The sequence below is a fragment of the Tamandua tetradactyla genome, chromosome 26 (assembly GCF_023851605.1).
Source record: "Tamandua tetradactyla isolate mTamTet1 chromosome 26, mTamTet1.pri, whole genome shotgun sequence".
Lineage (NCBI taxonomy): Eukaryota > Metazoa > Chordata > Mammalia > Pilosa > Myrmecophagidae > Tamandua > Tamandua tetradactyla.
In genome coordinates, this window is record NC_135352.1 from 40,915,926 (window position 1) to 40,943,017 (window position 27,092).

Sequence of the window (27,092 nt, forward strand, 5' to 3'; positions counted from 1 at the left end):
TTGCTGTAATAAGGGCTGATGTCTCTTCTATCTATATCAGTTGTACTCACAGGCCAGCAGTAAGCACATTGCCTGGGAAGTTGCCAGAAATGCAACATTTTCAAGTCCCAACTCACATCTATTAAATCAGAAACTTTGGGTTGGGATGGGGACAGAAATTTGCATTTTAACATCGGCTCCAGATGATCTTGAGACTAACTAAAAGTGGGGAAAAAGCACTAATTTCTATGACTTGAAAGGCAAAAGTACTATCATGTTAAGAAAATAAATCAGATTCATTATATGCCATTATCCACTGAAGGATCTTTTTCACAAAGAAGGCTGATGATTGGGTGTTCCTGCATACTTTCACCTGCCAGAAACAGTAAATAAAGCTAAATCAATCCTGGAACAGTTGTGCAGATCTACCTCGGTTTTGAGAACTTAACCATCCAATAAATGATGCATCAGCACTCTTTCCTTTCACCTGAACAGTCCCCAGTGCCCAGAACCATTTGCTTCTCTCCTGGGTTATATGATCTGTCCTCTGTATGATTGCAGTAGTACAGATCTATTCTCTATGACCTTGTAATACAATATACATGAGGCATATATCAGGACCATCATTATGTCTGCCATTTGTCTGTGAGTACATTTTCTATTTCTCACCATGTGAACTGTTCATTCATTGTGATGTTGATGCAGGTAATTAATTTGAAAAAGAAATAAAAAAAAGATGGAAGAAATAGAATCCATTAAGTAGAAACCACATGTACTGGTTAGGACTAGATCCCAAAGTTTACTGAGAAACAATTATCTCTCAGAATAGGTCATGGGGGGAGATTCCAAGAATCTACTACTACCCATAGACAATGCATTTACAAGAGGCGGCAAACTGAAGCACCTTCTGAGATCAGACAGATGATGGAAATGGGTGACAGACTAGTGTTGTCCTACATTAGAAAGTGATGGACTCTGGGGCAACTTAACTACTGTCTTTCACTTATAAATGATCTTAAAACACCTCCCAGGGCTGTCAGTCTAGAAACCCCTGGTGAATTAAATAATAAAAAGATTGCTCCCTGCCTTCAAGTTAGACAGATTTATTTATAAGACAGCAATGATATTGAAAAGTGACACTTTTTGAACTTCATAGATGAAAAAATTGTTCTATATTCTAAAACTCTCTTTATATGAGGTTTTATAAGTCAAACAGCCAATGGACTTTTATTCTCACAATCAACCAACCATACACCTACCACTATGCTTGTTCTTTGAAAGATAACATGATATAGTAGAAGGAATACGAATCCCAAAGGCCAGAAGACATAAATTCAGGTTCCAAACCATAGGCAAGACATCTACATTTTCTCTAGGCCCCTCACTTAGCTCATATATAAAATTAAAGTAATAAAATAATACCTACCTTGCTGACCTCACGAGGTTTTATGAATAGTAAATCAGATAATATATGAGAAAGCCCTTGGCTTATCATAAAATACTGTGCAAGTGCCACTTGTTTTTGCCCTCTCTACTATTATTGTAAAGATAAGTGAGCTAGATCTCTTGACCTTGAATTTTTAAAACATAGCTGCACAAACAATACTTACATACAATAAGAAATGCTAAGTTATGTGGGCCAGGCTTTATTATAGCAGATGGTAACAGAATGTGACTGATTACATTGGGGTGGATTAGGTTTCTTATATATGGAAGCCAGCTTGGAGATGTTTCAAGCAAACAGAAGAATGACAATACTGAAAATGTAATATAACAGAGAGCATGGACGGGAAAAAGGAGATAAGTCGCGCTAATTCTTACATAATTTAATTCTCCTAAAAAGCAGGTGATGAACTGGATTTCAGAGAGGTTAAGATCACATAATTAATAAGGTCTTTAACACCATATAATTAATAATTGGCTATTGAACCAGTTTGTATGTCTTTAAAGGTTATCAATAAACACATTGATATTTTATGATTCTCTCATTCTTTCCTCATTCAAGCATTAGTATAGGAAGTCCTTTAGATAAATTTCTGGATAGACAACTAGAGAGACAGAGTGAGGACAGTAAAATCCATCCAAAGGACTATGGAATCTATACACTGAGCAATAAGGAGTCAATAAAGATTCTCAGTGAGGAGTAAGAGAATAAAATCTTGTGCAAAAGCTCATGTTGTTGTTATTGTAATATCCTTTCCCTTCTCAAATTGACCCAAATAACAGGGTATGCAATGGGTCTAGAATAATCTAAGGAGGAAGTTCTATATTTTTGCACCCATACAAACCATATGGATAATTTAGTGTCAGAACATTAAAAAAAAATTTTCCTTTAGTGAATTGAATTACTTCATTCTTTCCATTCTGCAAAAATTCACAGAGATGTCATCTTCATACAAACCCAAGATACAAAATATATCAAATGAAATAGGCCTTGAACTCATATTGGCTCCTGAAACCACCAAATTTATTGTCTTTGGAAACATATCTTAGGGTGGAGAATTCTAATGTGTGAAGCAGACATGAGGATGTACTAAGAAATGCATGTCTCATTTTCATATCTTGGTTTTTGTCTAAAGAATTTGGAAATTTGGGTTGTTATGTAAAATACAGTGATTTAAAATTTTTAAGCACATTAAAATATTTATAAAATACCATGTGGTGGATGGTGTCTTTGGGGTCTATTGAACCTGTGGTTGCCAATCAGAAGACTCTGGCAGGGTCTATTCCACACTCTTATTAACCAAGATCCTCACCCATCCTGCCTGCAAATTGATGGCACAGCCTTTATCTGGTGTAAACTTTAGTGCATTTACCAGGCCCCATGAGTGTGTAAATTTATCCTTCATATCTCAAATCCTGAGAGCACAGAATGATTTTCCATGTATAATTTTCATGATACTCATATAGATCTCTGCAAGGTGGCTACAGAGATAATTACACTTAGTTCACAACAAAGGTTGAGGCACAGCTTGGTGAGGAAATCTCCAAAAAGGATAAGCAAGTGAGAGGAATGGTCAGTTCTAGCAATGGTAACTGAATAGTGTCATAGCTGTTATTTAAAGGGTAAAACAAACAAACCAAAATAAAACAAGTAGCTTCATGCTCAGTATCCCAGACAAGGACATTTCTTCATGATGATATAGTTACATTGACCACACAACTTGCAGGCTGAAATGTTTCCATATAGTAATGGTTATTTTTATTATAAACATTTCTCATAGAATTTGTTTGCAAGAAAAGGCTACAATAACACTCGTGTTATAAACAATTCTAGTATTTTATTTTAAATGACTATATTCATGTAATCCAAGGAACACACAGTTTGAGAGTTCTCCTGTTTCAGTCTCCCTGCCCACTGCTGACATAGGATTCATGTCTGGATAGCTGAAAAAGAAGGAAAAATATTATGGTTTAACTCTGTTTACATTGTTATTTCATAAGTTTCATTAACAGTATAACCAGAATTGATTGTCAATAAACAGAAACCTCCATTAGTAAGTAACCAGGGAGATCCTTCACAAACAATTGTTTACGGGAATAAAGGACATGATTAACAGTACTTGTGAAGGTTAAAAAACCTTGACTGAAGGTAATGTCCTGGCAAAAGCCTCCCTGATAGTAGAAGGGGGTAACAACTCAGTAATAGCCATAACTTGGCTGGCATACTAGGATTCCATCTAAGTATTTGTTGTATGATACTTGTGTCACTGACTTCGAAATTACTATAATCGTTACTTTATTTTCATCACAATGAAACCATGTTAACTTGACAGAAAAACCCTCCATATCCCTGACTGCTATGCAGCAGCTTACCTTGGGGAAATACTCAAGGGCTCAGCATCTTACAAAAATGACAAATTTTCTGACATTTCTTCCTTCTCAAAGTATTTTCTTTGTCATTCCTAAAAGGAAAGATTGAAAAAAAAAAAAAAAGAAAACTTAGGATGGAAGCGGACAACATTTCTGTGAAAATTAAAAGCAAAGAAAGATCATGTTAAAAACAAAACAAAAAAGCATGTTATATTAACCTTCAAGAATCACCTTGCCCCCAGTTGATGGTGAATCCATACACTTGCAGTTGTCTGGGGGTATCAGGCTTGGGTTTCATGACCCCCTGAACTTTCTTCAGAAGGACATCGTAGGGTGCCTCTAGAACTCCACCCTATCAATTCATCAAGGAAAAAACATAGCATCCTCAATCGTTCTCCAGAGCCAATATTACCTTAAACTGTGACTCTAATTTCTCATTAATCTGAGCCCACTGTTTACGTGTAAAGGGGGACACACTACAGAAACCGTGATAGTAATAAAGAAGCCCAAAGAGTGTCAGTTTTCTTTCTCCAAGTTGTACACCCCCCAAGTGTTTTTATGTATCTACTAATGACGAAGATGGTTTGACAGCCTGAGATGCAGAATTAGAGCTGAGTACCTAAAAAATAGTTCTTAGTTAAGGAATGACTAGACTACAGCATGGCTACGTCATCCATTTCAAACTTCAAAAAACAGCACAGCATATGCTCCATTTGGCTAATGTAATTGATCAACCACACACATATCAATGTAAATGAGACCTAAATATCACATTTAATGAGAACTTCTCTATTTTAAGTATTGTGGAAATTGTAAATGGCTTTTAAATTTTAAATTTTAGATGATGTAAAGTGTTTATCTGAAGGAAATTGTTCTAAACCATGAGGACAATTTGAATATACAAACTCCATTCTTGAAAGGCTCAAAGGAACATGTATTTAGCCTTTTCTGATAGCTGAATAGAAATCATCCTATCTTAGGAAAATGTAAAAAGGTAATAACACCATTGTAAAGCATCAAAAACTTAACAAACATTTCATTACTTTTAGAAGTTTCACATCCTAATAAGCAATGACATATAAGATGAACCATTGGCAAGACAGGTATATTGCTTGGATATAAAGAACAGAAGATATTTTTACCATGTTCTTTTTCTACCACCCATATTTTAATATTGGTTAATTATATTCAATCAAACATTCAACTGTTCATTCAACAAATATTTACTGAATGCCTGTTCTGGCACTAGAGGTTTAGTTGTGAATTAGACAAACTCACAGCCCTAATGGACTAAACATGCTAGTTGAGGGAGATACTCACTCACTGAACAAACTTTAATTGAGGATCAAATATGTGCCTGGCACTGTTCTAGGGATGTGGGATTTATCAGTGACTAGTGCAGAGAAAGATCCTGCCCTAAAGGAGCTTGTTTTCTAGATGGGAAATATACATTAAATAAACAACTGGATTATGCAATATTATCTTCAATGAAGAGGGGGCAGAGATGATCTAAGTTTGGTACTCACTAAATTTAAGGTGCCAAAGAACTAGAAGAGGAGGTACCCAGTAAGTAACTGAACCAGCCAGTCAAGTGGACAATCATATTTCCCTATGGAAAATTTTACTCTAAAAAAGTGTCACAGAAAATATTAAATGTAAAGATTTGTTTTTATGTGGGTGTGCAGGTATTTTTACATATGATAATTCATCTTTTTAAAATATCTAATTCAGATTGTTTCAATAGTATTGGTTATTCAGCATAAATATAATTTGTCTCCAGTGTTCCAGTGGGAAAATAATCTCCATTTCCTTAAATACAAAATGGTAAACTGTCAAGGCTTGACAAGTGGAAAAAAAAAAAACACTTAAAATCTAGATCTTAAAAGGGTCTCAGACCGTGACTTTCTCAGCTAATTATTTCAAATACCAGCAAAACATTTTCCAAGATCTTAATTTAGAGTATTTTGTTCAACAAATTGTAGACATGAAAGACAGCAGATTATTGTGGTTTCCTGGTATCTACTCTGTACTCTGAAAAAAAGTTATGGAAAACAACTTGAATTGTGTAATTAGAGCTTAAAGTCAAAGTTTTTAAAAACATTTTGAATTAAATTTAAAACATTCCAGTTTATAAAATGATATTAGATTGAACAGCGTATTATTAAATGTTGAAAAAAGACTTATTCGCATTTGTCATGAAATAAAACAAAGTTCTGCATAGTATTTGTGATTTCTATGTTAAAGGTATCAACTGCCAAACAATGCAATTTCTTCATATTTTACTTCTTTCAGTGTCTTGAAAAGTATCAAAGAAAGAGATATTTCTCATTAATCATGAGAAGTATAAAATCCAAACAGTAAAACAAAATAAAAACGTTTATTTACACAGTACTCTTTTTTCTACAGGATTGAAGTAAAAGTGGCTGTCATACTTGTTTTATCTGAAATATTATATTTTGTCTTTGCAAAATGATCTACTCTATAAACTTGACGTGGCCAAACTCTTTAGCATACACACTGATACCATCCCAAATCTCTGATTCTTTAGAACGATAAGTAATTCATGGTTAAGGGCACACATTTTGGTGTTTTCACTTGTTCATTCATAAAATGGGAATAATTAAATAATCACTATTGCTTGTAAACATACATTGTAGTATTTACAGTAAAAAAATTAGCACTCTTATGTACCTAAATACGTGGATCTCCTTGTGCAAAGTCATATCAATCTGGTTTTTCAAATTGCTGTGAACATTGAGAACTATAAAATTCATTAATACAGGTATTCTAGAAATTAATTGTAAAAATTGATCATGAGGAATTCCAGTACAAATTCAGCTTAGAATTTGTCATTCTTAGTCTTATAAGAAAAACATTGAACAAACCAAAAATATACAACTTTTCTTTGACTCACATTAGAAATGTAATCATGGGACAAACTGAGTCCAAAATCTGGAAAGATAGGCAGATTTGGAGAATCACAGTCAATAACCACACACTTTGAGCAGAAGTTTGTGAAGCCATAAATTGGCAGGAACACTTAAATGGTAAATTTGATGAACTGATGGAGATTGAGTGTGGACTAGCATTTGAGTCAGAAACTCCAGAGAAGCTCTAAGGTATCTCCAGCCTTTCCTAGGTTCTACTTCCAGGGAGTATCTCTCCTGTTCACCTCACCCCAAGGTCGTCATGGTGAAGACCCAAGAAAGATACCCTCAAGGTTCTGGCAGGGTGGCGGTAAAAGCAACCACTGGCAAATGCCTTGCAGCATTCTCTATGATAACGGCGTACTCTAAAAGGAAACAGCTTTACTGGAGCCTTATCCAACCTTGGAAAACATTTCACTGAGAACTCCAGCCTCCACCAATCTTCCTAATTCACTTAAGGGGGTGGATGGGAAATAACATTAAGAAACACTTCTAAAGGTCACTGTCCAGGGACAAAGCCCATGGAAAAATAGGATTTAATCATAAGATTATAGAATAGTTCCCTTCTTTACAATCTACCACCACACCTACAAGACTCGTGCATAATAACAGTGGATCAGAGGGTAAGATAGAGCTTGAAAAATCACAGGCTCTATTTAAGAAGCCCTATTTAGGCAGTTCTTTTCCCCAAAGAGTTCTCATCCCAAAGACAAGAGGGGAGAGAGAAACAGGGAAACTGGAGGAATTTGAAGCCTTTCATACCTACAGCTATCATAGATCTGAAACACAGCCCAATACTTAGATTAACATAAAACCACACACTTGTGACCTACTTATCTCAGTACCTATTAGCTGATACATCAAGTCTGGCATTCAACAAAAATTACTAGCTCTATAAAAGGCAATAAAATCAGTCTGAAGTGCAAGCATCAGAACCAGACTCAGATTTAATACAGATTTTGGATTTATGAGAAAATGGATTTAAAATAATTAAGATTAATTTGTTAAGAGAGCTAATTAAAAAGATAACTTTGCAGAAAAGATAGGTAGTTTAAGTTCAGACATAGAAACTCTAAGAATGAATCAGAATGAAATGCTACAAATAAAAATCACTGGAACAGAAAGGAAGTATACTGCTAAAAGGCTCATCAGTAGACTGGACATATCCAAGGAATGAATCAATGAGCCTTAAGACAATTCATTAGAAACTTTCCAAACTGAAACTCAAAGAAGGAAAAAAAAAGGGATGGAAAAAAATCCAAGAATTGTGGGACAGTTTCAAAAGTTAAAACATATGTAACTGGAATGCCAGAAAGAGAAGAAAAAGAGAACAAAGCAAGAGAAATACTTATGAGAATAAAAGCTGAATGTTTTCCAAAATTGATGACAGACACCAAACAATGGAAGCAAGAAGCATAGACAATATCAACCAGGATAAAAAACAAAATTTCTCACCTAGGCATACCATATTGAAAAAGCAGAAAACCAAAGATAAATTAAAAGTCTTATAACAACCTGTGTTAGTAACCTGCTGGAATGCTATATACCAGAACTGTAACAACTCTAAGAAGGGGAATTTAATAAGTTACAAGTTTACAGTTCCACACCTATAAAAATGTCCAACTAAGGCATCCAGGGAAAGATACTTTGAGTCAAGGAAAGTCGATGGGTCAGGAACACCTCTGTCAGTTAGGTGGTCATGTGGCTGGAATCTGGTGGTCTCCTGCTCCTGGACTCCATTGCTTTCAGCCTCTGTTTTCGTGGGGGTTTCTCACTTTGCTTCTCCAGGAGGGGCTTTCATTTCTTGGCTTCCCTTGGTCTTTTTCAGGCTCTGGCTTGCTTAACACCTCATGGCAATACCTACTGGACTCCCAGCATCTGTGTTAGCTTTCTCTCTGTTGGCTTTGTCATTTCTGTAGGCTCTCCTCTCTGTTGGCTCCAAGGTTTCTGTCATTTCTAACTCTCTTCCAGATGTTTCTTCTTTTAAAGGACTCCAGTAAACTAATCCAGACCCACTTGGAATGGGTGAAGTATCTCCATCTAATCAAAGGTCACACCCCCAATTGGGTTTCCAGCATGCAGTATTGGATTAGGATTAAAAGAAACACCTGCTCCCACAGGAATGGATCAGGATTAAAACATGGCTTTTCTGGGATACATAATACTTTCAAACTGGCACACAAACAGTGTAATACCAGCACTCTTTCACTATAAATGAAGAGGGATAAGAATTATACCTACTCTCATCAGACACCATGCAACAAGAAGAGAAAAGAGTCAAAAAAATTTAAAGTATTGAAAGAAAAAATGTACCAACCTGGAGTTCTATAGCCAGTAAAATCATTCTTCAGAAATGAAGAAGAAACAAAAACTTCAACTGAAAGAATTCAATGCCAAAAGACAAGCCCTCCAAGAAACACTGACATTTCTTCAAGGAGAAGGAAAATGACATAGGTTAAAAGGTCATTTGTGGGAAGATGGTGGAGTAGGGAGATGCAGAACTCAGTCTTCCCACAGAACAACCCTTAAACAGGCAGGAACCATCTGAAACAACTATTTTGAAACTCCAGAGGCCAGAAGAACACTGTGCAATATTCAGAGAATGCTCATCCAGAGGGAGGAAGAAGCTGGTAAATTATGCTCAAAAAACAAAAATTATTCTCTCCAGGCAGAGGGTGTTGGCATGCATCCACCACTTCCACAGCAGATCGCCATGAGGTCCCAATACTGGCTAAGTTGCTGGCAACAGAAAGCGATATAAAAAACCTCTATTCCAAAACCAGGGGTAGACATGGCTGATCATTGGTCATGGTTTTCATTAGCGATTTCGGATCACTGGGAATCTGCCTCTGAGGGAAGCCATGTTTCAAACCATCCTGTATGGAGAAGCAGCAGTCATTGCTTCATCACACCCCAAACAAAGGCCTCTGTAGAGGAAACTTAAAGATGCTGTGCTTCCTTAGGTTTTCGGGGGACAGCTAGCTGAAGGGTTGCATTCAAGAAATGCCGAGAAAGCTCAGCTTTGGGGAGTCACTGGAAGAAGCCCATGGCACCCCACATGATCACTTCCCCAGGAGGTTGCACCAGGGGTCTCTGGCCCTATTTGGCTGGGAAAGACCGACTTGGGAGAGCCCTGTCCAGCACGCCCCTCTTGCCAGAATTTGTCCTTCAGGAAAGAGCAGCTTGAGAAAACAAAGCAGTATAAGAAAGCATAGAGGTTACTATTTGGAGATGGAAGTCTGAACCCTGAGAAACAGAGGGGACAGTCAAACTTCTGTAAATAGGGACCTACAAGAAAACTGACTATCAAAAGCCCAGGGCAAGACCTAGACCCAGAAAGACAGAGCCAACCCTATACACTGTATTTGCCTTGGGCAGACCTGCCTGATAGGATGGCTGAAGCTCATGGAAATCTCTGTCTTATCATCAGCTGGTTATAAAATCAAGAAACAGACATCTTAGTAATTCCCAAAGTTAGTCTTTTAAAATGAGAAACATGTACAGTGTTCAACAAATAATGCAAGAGAAACAAAGATGTAATGATGGCCCATCCAAAAGAACAGGATAAAATCTAGAAACACCAATGACGAAGATGAGACTGTGAATAAACCAGAAAGGCCATTAAAAAATGATCTTAAAAGTGCTCAAGGAGATGAAGAAAAACATGGAGAAAGAACTAAAGATTATCAGGAAAACAGTGAAAGAGCAATATAAGAATCTTAGTAAAGAGACAGAAAATTTAAAAGAGAACCAAACAGAACTACTAGAGTTGAAGACCACCATAACTGAATTTAAAAATTTCCCAGAGGGTTTCAACAGTAGAGTGAAGCTGGCAGAAGAAAGAGTTGGCAAACTAGAAGACAAGATACTTGAAATTTGTCATGCTAAGAAGTAGAAAGCAAACAATAGAGAGAGAGCAAAAATAGCTTGCGATATTTCTGGGACAACATCAGACATAACGATATATACACTAAGAGAGCCCAGTAGGAGAAGAAAGAGAGAAAGGGGAATAAGGAATATTCAAAGAAACAATGAAAGACAACTTCCCAAACTTAACAAAATACATGATATGCATACCCAAAAGCCCACAGAACACACACACATGAAATAATATGAAGAAAAATACACTGTTTTACTGATCACACTTTTGAATGTAAAGCACAAGGAGAGAATTGTCAAAGCTGCAAGAAGAAAAGTAATGCATTATGTACATGGAGTTGCAATTAGACTAAGCTCTGATTTCTCACCAGAAACCATGGACATAAGCAGGCAGTGGGGTTAAATACTTAGATTGCTAAAAGAAAACAAATGTCAACCAAGAATTTTATATCTAATGAGACTTATAAATCCATATGCACCTAATAGCAGAGCTGCAAAACATATGAAGCATATTCTGACAGATTTTAAGAGAAAAATTTATGATTCAACATTAATAGTAGGAGACTCTAAAATACTTTCATTAATAGATAGAACATCTAGTCAGATGATCAATAAGGAAATAAAAGACTTGACTGATACTCTAAATCAACTAGTCCTAACAGACATATATAGATCAATTCACCCAGCAAAAGCAAAAAAGAACTCACATTCTTCTTGAGTGTATAAGGATCATTCTCTAGGATAGATCATATGTTAGGTCACAAAGTAAGTTCAACAGATTGAAAAAAATTAAAGCATACCATGCAGATTCTCCAACCACAGGAGGATGTAGGTAGGAATAAGTAACAGAAGGAGAAATGGAAAATTTTCAAATACATGGAAATTAAACTTCATACTCTTAAAACAGCCAATGGACTAAAGAGGAAATCACAGCCAAAATTAGTAAATATCTTGAGGCAAATGAAATAGAAAATACAACACACTAAAACTTATGTGATGCAGGAAAGGCAGTGCTGGGAGGGAAATTGATATCTCTATATGCTTACACTAAAGAAAAGAAGAAAGACCTCAAATCAGATGGCTAATGTCAAAACAAGAAGATCTAGGAAAAGAATAGGAAACCAAATTCAAAGTGGGCAGAAGAAAGGAAATAAAGATGAGAGTAGAGATATATGAAATATAATATAAAGAAACAGTAGAGTGAATCAACAAAACCAAAAGTTGGTTCTTAAAAAGATAAATGGACAAACCTTTAGCAGTTGATGAATAAAAAGAGAGAGGTCACAAATCACAAAATTCAGAAATGATAAAAGGACATTACACAGACCCCACTGAAATAAAAAGAAATATAAGAGGATACTCTGAACAATTGTACATCAATACATTAGATAATCTAAATGAAATGACGAAGCCTTAGAGACATAAAAATACTACATTGCCTCAATAAGAAATAGACAATCTCAAGAAATTCCTACTAAAGAGATTGAATCAGTATCCAAAAACCTCCCAACAAAGAAAGTCCCAAAAAGACTAGATGGCTTCACAGGAGAATTTTAACAAAGAAGCCTTAACTCCAATACTGCTCAAACTGTTTCAAAACATTAAGGAAGGGAACACTACCTATTTAATTTTACAAGGCCAACATCACCTTCACAAAAAGGCCAGATAAAGATACCACAAGAAAAGAAAACTACAGACAAATGTCTCCTATGAATATAGATACAAAAATCCTCAAAAAAATACTAGCAAACTAAATCCAACAGCATGTTAAAAGAATTACACACCATGATCAAGTGGGATTTATCCCTGGTGTGCAAGGTTTGTTCAACTAAGAAAATTAATTTAACACACCACATGAACAGAACGAAGGCAAAGAAACCACGTGTTCATCTCAATTAATGCAGAAAAGGAATTTGACAAAATCTAGCACTCTTTGTTGAAAAAAACAGAATCAATATACAAGGAAAGGAAGGGAACTTCCTCAACGTGATAAAGGGCACAAACAAAAAGTCCACATCTAACATCTTACTTAATGGTGAAAGACTGGAAGTTTTCTCCTTAAGATCAGGAAGAAGACAAGTATGTCCACTGTTCCCATTTGTTTTCAACATCATACTGGAAATTCTTGCCTGAGCAATTAGGCAAGAAAAATAAATAAAAGGCATCCAAATTGGAAAGAAGTAAAACCTTCCATATTTGCAGATGATATGCTCCTTTTATAGAAAATCCAAAAAAATCCTCAACAAAGCTCCCAAAGCTAATAAATAAATTCAACAAAGTGTCAGGGTACAAGTTCCACACCCCAAAATTAGTGGTGTTTCTATACATCAGAAATGACCGATTGGATGAAGAAATCAAGGGAAACATTCCATTCACAAAAGCAACTAAAAGGATTAAAATCTAGGAATAAATCTAACTATGGATGTAAAGTTCTTGTACACAGATAACTAAATAGCATCATTGAAATATATATCTGAATGTGATTAAAAGAGAAATGTTAGATTCTATAAATGGTAACAGAATAAAAACTAAAAATAATTAATGGAATTACACTACACTATGTAAGCTCTAAAGTTGAACAATGGCCTATAGTTAACAGTATGATTATAAAAATGTGCTATCATCAACTGTAAAAAAATATTCTATACCAACACAAGTTGTTAATAAGAAGTTCGTATATGGGGCTCCTGTATTTCATGCATGATTTTTCTGTAAATCTACAACTTCTCTAATAAAGAAAAACCTTCAAAAAAGCTCATATTTAAATAAAGAAAGGATGAGCATCAGAGAATGAATAAATGAAAATAAAATAAATATTTGTTTTCCTCATTCTTGACCAATCTAAAAGATTGGTAAAGGATAATGGTTTGTTTACACTAATGGTAATAACATTGTACTGAGTGAATGTAGCTCATGGATAAGTGCTTATGGATAAATGAAACAGATGAGAGCTCTACAAAAGCGATAGGAGGGAGAAATTCAAATTACTTTGACATAACGATACATTCAAACTGGTACACTTTTATTTAAAGGCAGACTTAGATTACTTTAAATATATAGTACAAACTAGGACAATGACTAAAAATTTAAAAGAAACAAATGATATCTTAGTAAAGAATAAAGAGGAATTATATAAAATAATCAATTAAAACTACAGAGAGAAAAAGTTGGGAAAAAGAAAGACATAGTACAACAGATCAAAAATAGTAGATATTAATACAAAATATCAATAATAGCATTCAATATGAATGGTCTAAGCACACCAAAGTCTCAGATACATTAAAAACTACTTTGTACTAAATGAAAATGAAGATATAATTTGCCAAAATTTGTGGGATGCAGTGAACATAGTGTTTAAGAGAAAGCGTATGTTAGGAAAGAATAAAGATCAAAACTCAATACTTGGAGCCTTGTCCTCAGGAAACTATAGAAAGAAAAGCAACTTGAGCCTGAAACAAATAGAAGAAAATAAATAATAAAAATTAAGGCAAAAATCCATGATATTGAATACATGAAGACAATAGAGAAAAATCAATAAAACCAAAAGCTTATTCTTTGAAGTAATCAATGAAATTGATAAGTTCCAGCCAGGCTAACCAGGAAAAAAAAGACAGAATAGTTAGTGAAATCACCCTCAGCAAGCTTTTTGTAGATATTTCTAGGTATCAACAAACTGATTCTAAAGTTTAAGCAGAAAGAACAAAGATTTCGAATAGCTAATATTATATTTTAAATCAAAGGAACAAAATTGGAAGATTCACATTACACAACTGCAATTTAATACAATGCTCCCATAATTAAGACAGCATGATATTGGCAAAAGTATAGTCATATAGATAAATGTTACTGAATGGGGATCTCAGAAATAGCCACACAAATATAGTCAACTGGTCTTTCATAATGGAGCAAAAGAATTTCAAGAGAAAAAGATTAATATGCTCACAAATAATGCTGGACCAACTTTTTACATACATATATGAAAATATTACTCTAGGTGCTGACTTTATAGCTTTTACAAAATTTAACTTAAAATGGATCATAAATCTAAATATAAACAAAAAAACTAAAACTTCTAGAAGCTTAGGAAACAATTGGTTGTCTTACTTTCAGTGAGGAGTTTTCACGCAAAACAGCTAATGTACAATTCATGAAAAAAATTGCTATTTGGACTTTACTGAAATCAAAATTTCATTTTTAATGAAACATTTGCTGTGAAAAGGAGAATGCTAAGAGAATGAAACATCTAGGCACACTCTAGGGGAAAAGGTTCGTGAAAAACATGGATTTATCACCAAAATATACAAAGAGCTCTTGAAATTCAACAATAAGAAAGCAAAGACCCAGGTGAAAAATAGGCAAGCAATCTGAACAGACACCTAACCAAGGAAGATACACAAGGAGAACATAGCTTATGAAATGATGTTCAGAATCATTTGTCCCCAGGGGACTGAACATTTAAAGAACATTCAGGTATTACCACACACGTTAAAATGTCCAAAGCCCCAAAACTACAATGCTTAGCTAAAAAGGATATGGAATAACAGGAACTCTGATTCATAGCTGGTGGGAAAGCAAATAGTGCCACTACTTTGGAAGACAGTTCTGCAATTTTTTTACAAAGCTAAACATTCTCTTACCAGATTCAGTAACTGAGTTCCAAGGTATTTACCCAACTGATCTGAAAATCTAAGCCCCCTGCTAAAAACCTGCATTCATATGTTTGTAGCAGATTTATTCAAAATCCCCCAAACTAGAAATTACTAAGATGTCTTTCAATAGTAAGAATTAAAGCAAAACAAACAAACACACAAAATGGATACATCTATACAATGGAACATTATCAAACAATCAAAAGAAATTAGCTCTCAAGACATAAAAAGCCATAGGTGAATCTTAATTGGACTATGCTTATTAAAAGAAGCTAGTCTGAATAAGCTATCTACTGTATGATTCCAATTACATGAGGTTCTGGAAAAGGCAAAACTAGCAATGACAATGACATTAGTAGTTGTCAGTTCTGGAGAAGTCATGGATACACACGGTGGCCGTCTCCCAGCCTTACCTACACCCCTCCTTCTCCCGTCACACTTGTTCGTGTAGAGGTGTTTTTTTTGTTTCCACTCTTCTTTGTTTGCATGCAGGTGTTTGGTTGGTCACCTTGTGCATCTTTGCATGCCAGTGTTTGGCATGTTTCTATTTTACAAGAGACCACAGGCAGCTGATTAAATTTTAACCAGCCCCAAGTGCTTGCCAGGGCACAAAGGTTGCTTATTGGCAGGACCCTCTACCTCTGGAGTATATAACGGTGCATCACTCAGGCAATGCAGGTGCACCTCATCTCTAACACAAAGAGAGGCAGGCAGAGCTGCCAAACAGTTGGCCTTCTCCGAGGACCGGCCATAGGAGGCTTTTCATCTCTGGTGTGAAGTGGGGCCTGTGGAGCTGCCATCCATTGGCCCTGACCCAAGCAGATGGCCTCCTCGGGGGCCAGCTATGGTGGGCTCTTTCCCCCTGCTTTTTGAACCCTTTATGCTAAGTAATAAAACAGCCACTTGCTGGAAGTCTCTGCTTTGTCTGAACCTGTGTCCTAGGAGGCACAGGAGAGCAGCTCACTCCTCAGTCAGAGGTTCAATGGTAGAAGGAAGGGTTTAATAGCTGAAATGCATGTGACTTTTTAGAATGATGAAACTATTCTGTTTGATACTGTAATTATGGATACAAGATACTATGCATTTGTCAAAATCCATTGAATTTTATATCACAAGTACTAAACCTTAATATATACCGATCGAAAAAAATCAATTAGGAGATTGGGGGAATCTTAGGATTCAGTGCAGTGTGGGACGAAACAATGTGCTCATAGCATAAAGGTAAGAAGCAAAATGGTGGGGGTAAAAGGTGTGGACCCAGGCAACTGTGGTAATGAGTCGAGTCTACAAAACCAAAGACAAATGATTTGTTCATAGGCACAGTACTCTATTGATAAACTTAAACCCCACAGGCATATGGATTAATGATCTGATGCTTCTATACATGCATATTGAAATTTAACAATTAACTAAATGGACGGCAGATGGTAAGAGCTGGACTTGCCACTGTTGGAATGGTTATCTCAGATAAGCAAGGGGAGGAGACCAGAGTGATCCCCGTGGTCCTGGTTTAGAGAAGAAGACATACGTATGAGTTCATATTTAGTTTAATGTAGATGCAGATGGTTTCACATGAATGTTTACAGACAAGTGTATGGACACAGGTAAGTGTACATGCATCAGCTTCCTTGCTCTTTGAGTTAGATGGTTTCACATGAATGTTTATAGACAAGTGTATGGACACAGGTGAGTGTACATGCATCAGCTTCCTTGCTCTGTGAGTTAGTAGTATTGGGAAGCAACAGTCTCTGGGACAAATGAGCACAGCTTGCTCTGAAACCATGTTACTTCAGATAACATTGCCCAATCCAAGGAACTAGGGCTCTTTGTAGAAATAGGCAATTCTAGGAACGAACCAGGAAATATACAGGGTAACTCTGGAGCCAGAATACAGGGAAGTACCCACACTAAACAAAAGAATCAGCAATGATGACAACAGAAAACAGCCACAATAATGAGAATATGTCCAAGAGACTCGGAGATAACTGAAGCAGCTTTCAATGGACAAAGTTGGAACGATTTTAGCAACAAAAGAGGCAAAGCAATAGGGATTTTAGCTTAAGTATTAAATAAATATTCATGCATCTAAACTGGTTTAAATACATAATTGAATAAATGTTAAAAACATATAAATATTTTTTGCAGAAGATAACAAATAATTCTGCAGCTATCTCACCCTCAAGTAGATAGAACATAAATCTCCAGTCCTAGGCATTGGCATAGTGTGTTCTTTCCAAAGGGTATGGTGTGGAAAGTAGGGTGAGAGGGGGACGGTGACTTTACAGTGGGGAAAACTAAAATACCATCTTAGCCACGTGACCAAAGTCAACATCAGTTGTGATAAATCCTGGTGACAGCATGCTCCCTTAGCATGTTGTGATTTAACTGGAAATTTACCTCTGTGGTCTTTCCATAACCCAGACTAATCCTGGGAAAATCATCAGAAAAGTCCCACTGAAGGGACATTCTCCAAAACACCTAACCAGTACTCCTCAAAACTGCCAAGGACCTCAATAGTAGGGAAAGTCTGAGAAACTGTCCCAGTCAAGAGACGCCTGAGGAGACCTTAGAATTAAAGGAAATCTATTAGCACACAGTAATTATACATGTAATGCAATATCTTAAATGGCACCCTAGAACAGAAACACGACCTTAGGTAAAAACTAAGAGATCTGAATACATTATGGACTCAGGTTAATGTTTTGATATTGCATCAATAATTACCACAAACGTATCGTAATGATGTAAGAAGTTAATAATAAGGGAAATGGGGTTTGGGATTTATAAGAACTCTCTGCGCTCTTTGCAATAATTCTGTAAATCTAAAATTTCCTAAGAATAAAGTTTATTTTAAAAATGACCTTAACCCTTTTCAACAATTTTTGAATTTTAGCAATATTTGAACATTTTAATACTATTTAATCTATCCATATGTTGATGTGTGTACTTGCCTTTTGCATTTATAGCATTGCTGTCAAAGTTTCTCATTCTTTACCATGATGTATAGTGGTATAATTAATAACTATGAAGTAAATAATGAGGAAAGAGAGCGCTGGCTTTCTCTGTGTTGTACTAGTTTGCATTTAGATGATGATAAACTACTCATTTTAATTATTTTTAATTACTTACTTGTCTTGATACCATTGACAATTCTAATGCACTTAGGAGACTTTTGTCAGCTTGACCGGGAAATAGAGATCCATTCAGCAAAATGAATTTGTAGAAGGGCAAATGTAGAGTTGAATGAAAAGAAAATTAAAACTACAAGCTGTAGCCTCTATTAAAAACTATGAATAAGTAAATGAGGCAGTCTTACTAATATAATTACTTATTTTGATCTTTATGTTATTATGCCTAAGGAAAAAGAAAGAAAATGAAATGAAATGCTATATCAGTGGAATTACATTCACGGATGTCTGTTAAATGATTGGAGACTGAGGTCAGACTGTTTTAGTTTTTCTTGCTTGAACACATTTATTATGAATCAATAAAATGCAATATTCAAATGAGTAAAGATTGCTGTTACTTTTTAATTCTTGGCTGTCTAGACTTGACCAATGACATTGGATCCTACTTTCTTAGAAGAATGGTCAGAAATCTAATCACTGAAGTACAATGGCTTATGTTATAGCCCTCTGATACTTTGGAACGAATTAAATGAGCTCAAGCCCCAGTGACTATAGGTAACAATAAAATATTTTGAGACTGAAATGGATAATTTCTAAACTGTTGATATATCTCATGGTTGGCCATTGTGATCAATTGCTTGCTTCAGAATTTATCTATGTGACTTTGTGATAGGTAAGATTATGAGATTATCTGTGAATTGTGAGGCATAGAAGTATTTAAGAAATAAAAATCACTTAAAAATCTTCAGTAAATACCCTCCTGTATAACTAAACATCCTTGTAGCATATCCTTTTCCTGCAATAAACTGGAGAACTAAGAAGAAAAAAGAACATAGAGAAAGAATAACACAGGATTTCTGTGGTCGGACCTTTCTCCTATATTTCAAGCAATTATTTATGTGTGTAAAACTGTTCCTTTTTGTGTCTTCCTGTAATTTTCACCCAAAGCTAAGAGAATAAATATTTTGTTCTATGTAACCACTCTTAATTTATATGAAGATAATAACCTTGTTTCCTCATACAGACAAGATTGGTAGTGCCATCCCTCACACCTGCCCACCTCATCTGTGAAATCAGGGTCAGTGTATGATTTGACCAAACAGGAAGATGGGATTTTCATTCTTTTGTCTTGGAACCAAAATTTTTATTAAAGCAATCACCGAAAGCATTTGGAGATCACACCTATAAAAATTGCTTACTTTTAAATATTTAATTCTCTTTTGTAGTCCTGTAAGTGAATTATGGTTCCCAGCTTTGGGGACTAGAAACAATATACCGTGGACATTTTCATTAAAGTTCATTAAAGTTCTTTAGAAAAATACCAAAAAGTGCAAACATGAGGCCTTTCAGCAGGTTTGGCTTGGGTGAAATTCAGTTATGCTTTAAGGGATACTTTGCTACTATTACCAGGCTCATACTGAAATTATTTTTCTTTCATTTGATTATAAGTTTTAGGAACTCAAACATTTTAATAATCATAGGTTATAGATTTTTTATGTTCCAAAAATTATGAGTTTTAGAATATAAAATTTTTGTTGTGTAATTCTATATAATTCTTTGAAGCCATATAATTACTATATAACATATGTAATATTATTATCTAATTCTATTATTTCATATTGAGAGTGATAATTGTTTAAGCAAATTAAATAAAAAGAAAAATGAAAGAAAAATGTTTAAAAGTATTGCTTTTTAGAAATGCTAAGCATACTAGAACAAATAGATAATATTTTAAGATCTGAGCCTCTGATGACAACTGGGTTGCCAGCATATATCAGTCAGAGGTCATAATTTGTATTTCCTTGAGCTCTCTGCATGACTTCCAAATGACGTTAATAGCAATTCCACAAAGAACTAAAGGGTATAATTTTTTAATTCAACTGTCTAATTATAGTCTTTCACTAATGCTTGGTTCTCTCACTCTGTTCTCTTTTGTTCATTTCAGCAATGATTGTCACTTTTTAGAATTGGAAAAAACTCTTCACAAGAAGGGATACAGGAAAAATTCTATAAGGAATATAGAATAGAAGTATATTCTAAAGGACAGTGGATTCCAATAGACAACATTCAAGCAGAGGATGTCTTGAGTGATTTAATGGATAAAAGCACTTACTCTGTGCTTGTATAAGGACTTCAGATTTTTTAAATTTAATTCTGGAGAAAACCCATTAGAGAGAACTTATAATGATCTTTTTATATTTGAGTAAACTGAGGCATGGGTAATTCAAATAACCTCTCAAGGTCACAGTTAGTAAGATGCAGTACCAGGCTTTTATACCAATTGTCCAGCTCTTGAGTCTGGTTTTAGAGATTGCATCATGCAGAAAGAGGTTTGGTCTGGCTTTGGCCGATGGTTTATTTAGGAAAAGTTGGCAGGTGCTTGCCCTCTTCAAAGCTGCCCAAATTGTGTTTGAAACTCGACATTTCCCAAAAGAACTTGATTCCTCCTCCGTTAGCTGGAATCAAATGCTTCTTGCTCTTTCAGAAGAGGGAACTGCCATCCATCTAGTTCCTTTACTGCTCCAATCCATTGGTTTATGATATTTACTTCACCTCATCACTGATTTCTTTCTATGCCCATATTGCCATTATTTCCATCCTGGCAGATACAAAACCCTCCCTACCTGGTTCTCCAGTGTTCGCTCTTGTCCTTCTATAATCCATTTTCTCAAGAATCATGATAGGTTTTTCAAAGCATAATTCAGATCACATACTTTTTACTTGAAGTCATTTAATGAATTAATAAAATACTGTCTAAATTACTTATCAGTGTTTAGAAGACCCTATTTGATTTGGCCTAAATTTGTAAGAATCACCCTCTTACTAAAACATGTTCCATTGGCTCTGACATGCATTCTGTTCCTCAAATATACCAAGTTCTCAGAAATTTTATGTCTGCTGTTAGCTCTGCTTGACATTTTCTTTATGCAGGTCTACATAAAACTGGCATTTCTCATTATTCAGATTTTGCTTCAAAACTCACTTCTTCAAAATGGCCTGTCTCTTACCATATCCAAAGAAGTCTACATCACTCTATCATCACACTGTTTAATTTTCACATCACTATTACCTGAAATAGCTTATCTTACTGCTATTAACATTGCCAATACAAATTCCTAATAAAAAGGATTCATAGGTTTTGCCAGACTTTGTCCATGATGTGTCAAATTTAAGAACCCACAGTCGAAGTTGACAATATAAATAACTATGCAAACAGGACACTCTTTAAAGTGTTCTCTTTAAAAGAAATGCTCTTAATTATAGAATAACTGAAACTATTAAACATATTTATAGAGTTGAGTTATCTTAACTCCAAAATAAAATATCTTAACTCCAAAATAAAGACATTGCTACCAATCGACGAACAAACACTATCAGAAACACCTAGCCAGGTGAACAGAGAGGTCACGCTGTGTTCTCTCTGTACTCGGCCGTTACACCAGGTTCCTGCCTTGTGTATCAGAGTTGAGTCAATACAACAACACTGACTATTTAATCAAAGAACAGAGGGTCACTCTTTCACCATGAATTTCAGACTTCAGTAAACCATCCTTCAGGTCTTACAATGAAGCGATTGAAAAAAATTCGTGATCATACATAAACATATATTTTCTATGTTCTCTTATTTTGAAGCTTTGTAAGATTTATATTCCAGTACAAACATCTCCTACTGTCAGTAGATTGCAACTCAAACATCACAATTTCTAAACTACAATTATATAAAGTCCTATATCATTTTTTAAGAGGCTGATTGATAGGCTGTAGAATTGTCATAATATATTTTTAGAAAGTCCTGTCAAGGTGCCAAACAGAAGTTTCACCAAAAAGTGGAAGAAAGCAAGGGTTTTGCAGTCAAATGGGCCTGGGTCAAAGGCCAACAAAATCACGTACAGCTGGAAGTTCAGGGGAAAATTATGTTAATATATTGGGGCCTGATGTCCTCCCTCCCCTAGTTAAAAAATGGAGCAATAGTTGGGAGAATTAAATGATATAATGTAGAAAAATCCATATTTTTGTCCAACTTTTGTGATATTGATACCCTATAACCAAGTCTATAGTTTGGATATAGTTTATTCCCAATTTCCCTATACTTAAAAAAAACACCATTATTTCTAAATTATCTATGCTCAAACCTTAGAGATACTTTAATTTCCTTTATATTCTCCTTCAGATTTATCAACAATTTTTTTATTTCTTTCTTTATGCTTACAGGTTCTTCCCTTTCTTTGCATTCCTACCCCCACCAACGAAATAAAAAAGCTTATGTTCCCATAAATTATTACAAACAGATGTCAATTTACCTTCTCCCAAAACAACATATCCAACATAACAAAATACTCAGATTTGGAATATTCTTAGTCTATCATTAAAACATAATAATGTTTTGTGCTTACATCAATTAACATTGTTTAATATGACCTTCAAATCTCCATGCCAACTTTCCCTATTTCTCATTTAGTCAAATTCATAAATTTTAATATTGGAAGATCACATTGCTAAACAGTACATAGTATTGTTTTTTTACATTCTCTCTATGTTTATATCCTTTTATTTACAACTATTTCAACCTAAATATATTGTTTCCCTCTCAGCCCAATCTTGATTTTGACATTTATCAAAACTCAAAGTCTTTTCCAATTGTTCATCATGTCACATTTATAGAGAAACCATCAGTCATGATTTTTTTACAATATAGATGTGTGTAATCGCTAATGTCATATAATAATTCATATTTATAACATTTGCATCAAGAAAATGGGTTGAATTTGCCAAGTAAGCCTCTTAGATTTCCCTTGGATTTCCTTAGATTTCACCAGGAAATCTAAGTGGTAAATTCAAGGATCTTACCACTAGATGGTAACAGTACACTACAAGGATTTCACAAGTAAATTAGATACTATTTCTTCAATAATGAAGATAACTTTTAAATCGTTCTATCCAAAATAATATCTGTCTCTGTCTTTATTTCAATTTATCTATCTATCTGTCTGTCTGTCTGTCTGTCTATCTCTAAGTCATCTCTATATAAAATATATATGCACACATGTTTGGACATTATAAAATACATGCAATATGATTTTAACAATGTTTCCATAGTAATATTATGTTATTTCAAAAATATAAATTGATAGTAAACATTTTGAGATCGTTTTCTTTTCCATTACTTTATTTTTTAATTACTTACTTACCCAATAACAAATTTAATTAAAAAGCCCCACTACTCAATGATCTAGGTTCCGGCTTTTTCTATTAGAAATTACTTGCCTTATTCTTGAGTGATAAGCTCAAATTAACCTGCCCATCAAATCTGGAGACTCAGCAAAGTCTATATTATTACAAAAACTCTGGAAGAATTTTAACCACTCCACTTATTGCTATGATGCTTTCAGGAACGTGGAGAATAGAATTATGAGAACTTGAAGCAAGATATTTATATTTACCTAAGAGATGACTTTTCTCACAAATGCCTCATTGTTTATCTCAGGGTTTAAACTAAATTAAGCTGTTCTCCCACATGACAATTAGCATGCCTTTTATACTCTGGAAAGGAGGCAGAATCGCAAGGAGTAGTTCCAGTCTCTACTGCTTGTCCAACTTTTTCCCTGCTTATTTACTTGTGCAAGACTTGGCTAAAATGTCACTGAGGGGGAACTGGTGTACCCCTCTGCTTCTGCAGTAGAGCACAGGCTGATGTTGAAGGGCTCTGGGCTGTAAGAGTGGCTTATTACTGCCTTTGGTAGCTGACAATTAGGACAATTAATGTCATCATTTCTTTTCACTGTAATTGTCATTTCATGTGCATTATTTGAGAATCTTAACTAGTTTGAAAATTATACATCAGATATTCTATTTTCTAGTTCCTGTAGCAACACTACAAAAATATTTAAAAACCAGCCAAATATATAACATCCTGAGCCTTGTTTAATAACAAGAATGTCAGTAGAGATATTTATAAGCCCCAGCCTTTTATATTCAAGATGTTTTTCAAAGTAAAGTCAACCATTAGGGATATTTTGTCTACCCAATTAAAAAAAATAATCTCTTGTTTTCCATGTTCCGAGTAACTGATGAAGATATACATAATTTTTTTTTTTTTTTGGAAATAACATAAGGAGACTCAAAACAGGCCTAGTCAACTTCTTTTCTTAATGCATATATAGATAATCGTATGGCAGTAGCATACTGTTAACAAGCATCAGTAAACTCGATTTACTTTCTCAATGAAAATCCCACTACTATATCTTGAGTGCACACTCTGTGTCCAGAATTTTGTCAAGCTCTTTACACGTAACACTGTATTTAATGCAAAGGCACTTTGGAGTCGATATTATAATTACCATATTATCAATTAAAAATGTGCTCTTTAAAGTGATGCCATTGTCCTATAACCAAAAGGAAAAAAAAATATGGTGCCATCTGCATTCAAGTACAATTTTAAATGGCATTAAATGATGAAGGACATAATGGATTGTGCAGGCAATTGTAAAAAGAAAAATATTTTCTGTTCCAGAAATAATAACACTTGTTTGTGGAAATCCATTCCACAATTTGCCTGTTCATATTGGTGACATTTACACCAATATGTAAATAATAAGTCTTGAACATCAAACAACACCATTTGTGATTTACAAATATATATAAATGATTCAAGTTTAGCAGATTTCCTCAATGCAAGAAAAATCAATGTGCACCCATGAGCAGTGGTCCTGAAACTCCACTTTTAAATTAAAGATAATTAAACTGAAACCTATTAACAACATGGGGAAAAAGTACAAGTTCGGGGGAGATTTTGTCATGTTCTCTGCAACACATAATAATGAAACATCAACATAATTGAGTGTAATTCAAGCAGACATTCAATTAGGCCTTGCTGCATCTAGGATACATTGAATCGACAGTTTCATCTAAATTACTGATGCTTTTGAAGATGTTAACTATTTGGATAAATAGCTAGTGAATACATTTCTCCAAATCTTTTACCGCCTGTTAGAATTTTAAAGTTGCTTAATATCTCTGGATTTCTGATACCTCAAATTTCTAAAATCAGAGGATTTAGAAAAATGTTGGAAAGTTCTTTTAGATTATTTGAGGAATAGATTCCTTAAAATCTATTATTATCTAAAATATTGGAAGAGGAAAGAATTTCAAAGTATATAGCTAGTTACACTAGAAATTGAAGTAATATAGTCTCCCCTGAGTATACCTGTATCATCTAAATGTAGAGTTTCCTTGCTTAATACTCTGGGAATCTCTCACTACTTAAAACAGACAAACAAAAACTATTTTCCTTTCAAAGTAAATATGTGCTATTTACTAGAGGTTTTTCATTCTTTTTTTAATGTTATTATCAACTTGCTCTGTGCAATGGGGTCCACCAACATTGTATTTCCTCAATCTTTAACTTCCTTAAAATATCGGACATCGAATGGATGTTATACTCATTGCCCGCATTGACCGATCACTGGATAACCACATGGTTAAGACATAACTTTTCTAACAAGGGACCCACAACCTACTGGGGAAGACAAAATTTCTACAACCAGTGATACAAGTCAAATGGTGAGAGAATTATTGCAGTGGGAGCACGGCATGTAAGAGAAAACAGATTTGAATGAAAGTGATCAGGAAAAATCTTCCTACAAGGAGATGGTATTATATGTTTGATCTAAGCTTGGGGAAGGTTGACTGCTAAAATTTATTAAGAGCTTTCCTTATGCCAGGGAATGCATTAGGCATTTTTAATGTGCCTAATTTAAATATAAATTAAATTACTAGTTAGTTAACTAACCAATTAGTTAACTGATAACTAACAATATCATTTAACTCCCACAAAAATCTTATTACACCAAACCAATTATCATTTTACCCATTTGATAATGAAGAAATACTGAAAATATTGTGGAAATACATATGACAAGAAAAATAGATTTGTCCACTTATTTAACAAATACTTATCAGATGCTTTTTCTGTGTCAGCTCCTTTCCTAGGAGCTGAGAATGTAATGGTGGTCATCATTTTCTGCCCTCAAAGAGTCCATATAAAAAATGGTCCATATAAAGAAATTGTTGCTTACAACAAAAGGTAAACATTGTTGTGATAAAGGCAAAATCAAAGATGGGTGCGGTGCCTTCAGGAGAAAAAATGGGTGTTTCCCAGAAGTGATACCTAAGGATCTAAGAGATCACTGGGAATTAGTTATAAGTAGTGGAAAGAGAAATATGAAAATTTTCCATTAAACTTTAGCATTTTAATCTGATTTGTGCTCATTAAAACTTTGTACTAATCTCTTTAGTGCAGTTTTTTTTGTTAGAAAGTAACTGCCCAGTTAAGGGCGTTTTCCCAACCTCTTCTCATGCAGTCCTTCACGCTCACTCTTCACCTGCTGGCCATTTGTCAATGTTCATTGCAACCTTGGAAAATGCTTTGAAGATGACAGAGCCTCTGTCTGTCTGGGTTCCTGAATGACTACACCAAACAAAGGACACACACACCCTTTCTTTATAGATAAATGTCTCAAGGATATTGATGCTCATTACATATTTCCCATACTTTCTACTCAAGGTTACAATAACCTCCATATTAATAAATCCAAAATAAATCTTTAGTTCTTATCTTAATGACCACCAGCCATTAGCAAGCTCTTCTCTTGAATTCTCTGATATACTCTATGCCTTTTTATCACCTATATCTTATCTCCTGCCATTAAATGTTGGAA

The 27,092-nt window shown here is 34.8% G+C and overlaps 1 protein-coding gene across 4 annotated transcripts in view; it reads right to left on the reverse strand.

The window, feature by feature from the left end:
* The window catches only part of GALNTL6 (polypeptide N-acetylgalactosaminyltransferase like 6), a 1,241,919-nt gene that overhangs the window by 865,084 nt on the left and 349,743 nt on the right, over nucleotides 1-27,092 (reverse strand). The window contains exons 1-4 of one of the 4 annotated variants that reach the window (XR_013169174.1): nucleotides 18,377-18,550; nucleotides 4,011-4,144; nucleotides 3,796-3,884; nucleotides 3,215-3,366 (exon numbers count right to left, since the gene is read on the reverse strand). The exons of 1 other annotated variant lie outside the window; for it this stretch is intronic. The gene's annotated coding sequence lies outside the window, so the exon portion shown is untranslated. Of the gene's footprint in view, nucleotides 1-3,214; nucleotides 3,367-3,795; nucleotides 3,885-4,010; nucleotides 4,145-18,376; nucleotides 18,551-27,092 lie in introns of those variants that run through there. 2 more of the 4 variants (XR_013169175.1, XR_013169176.1) reach the window with 2 other exon arrangements.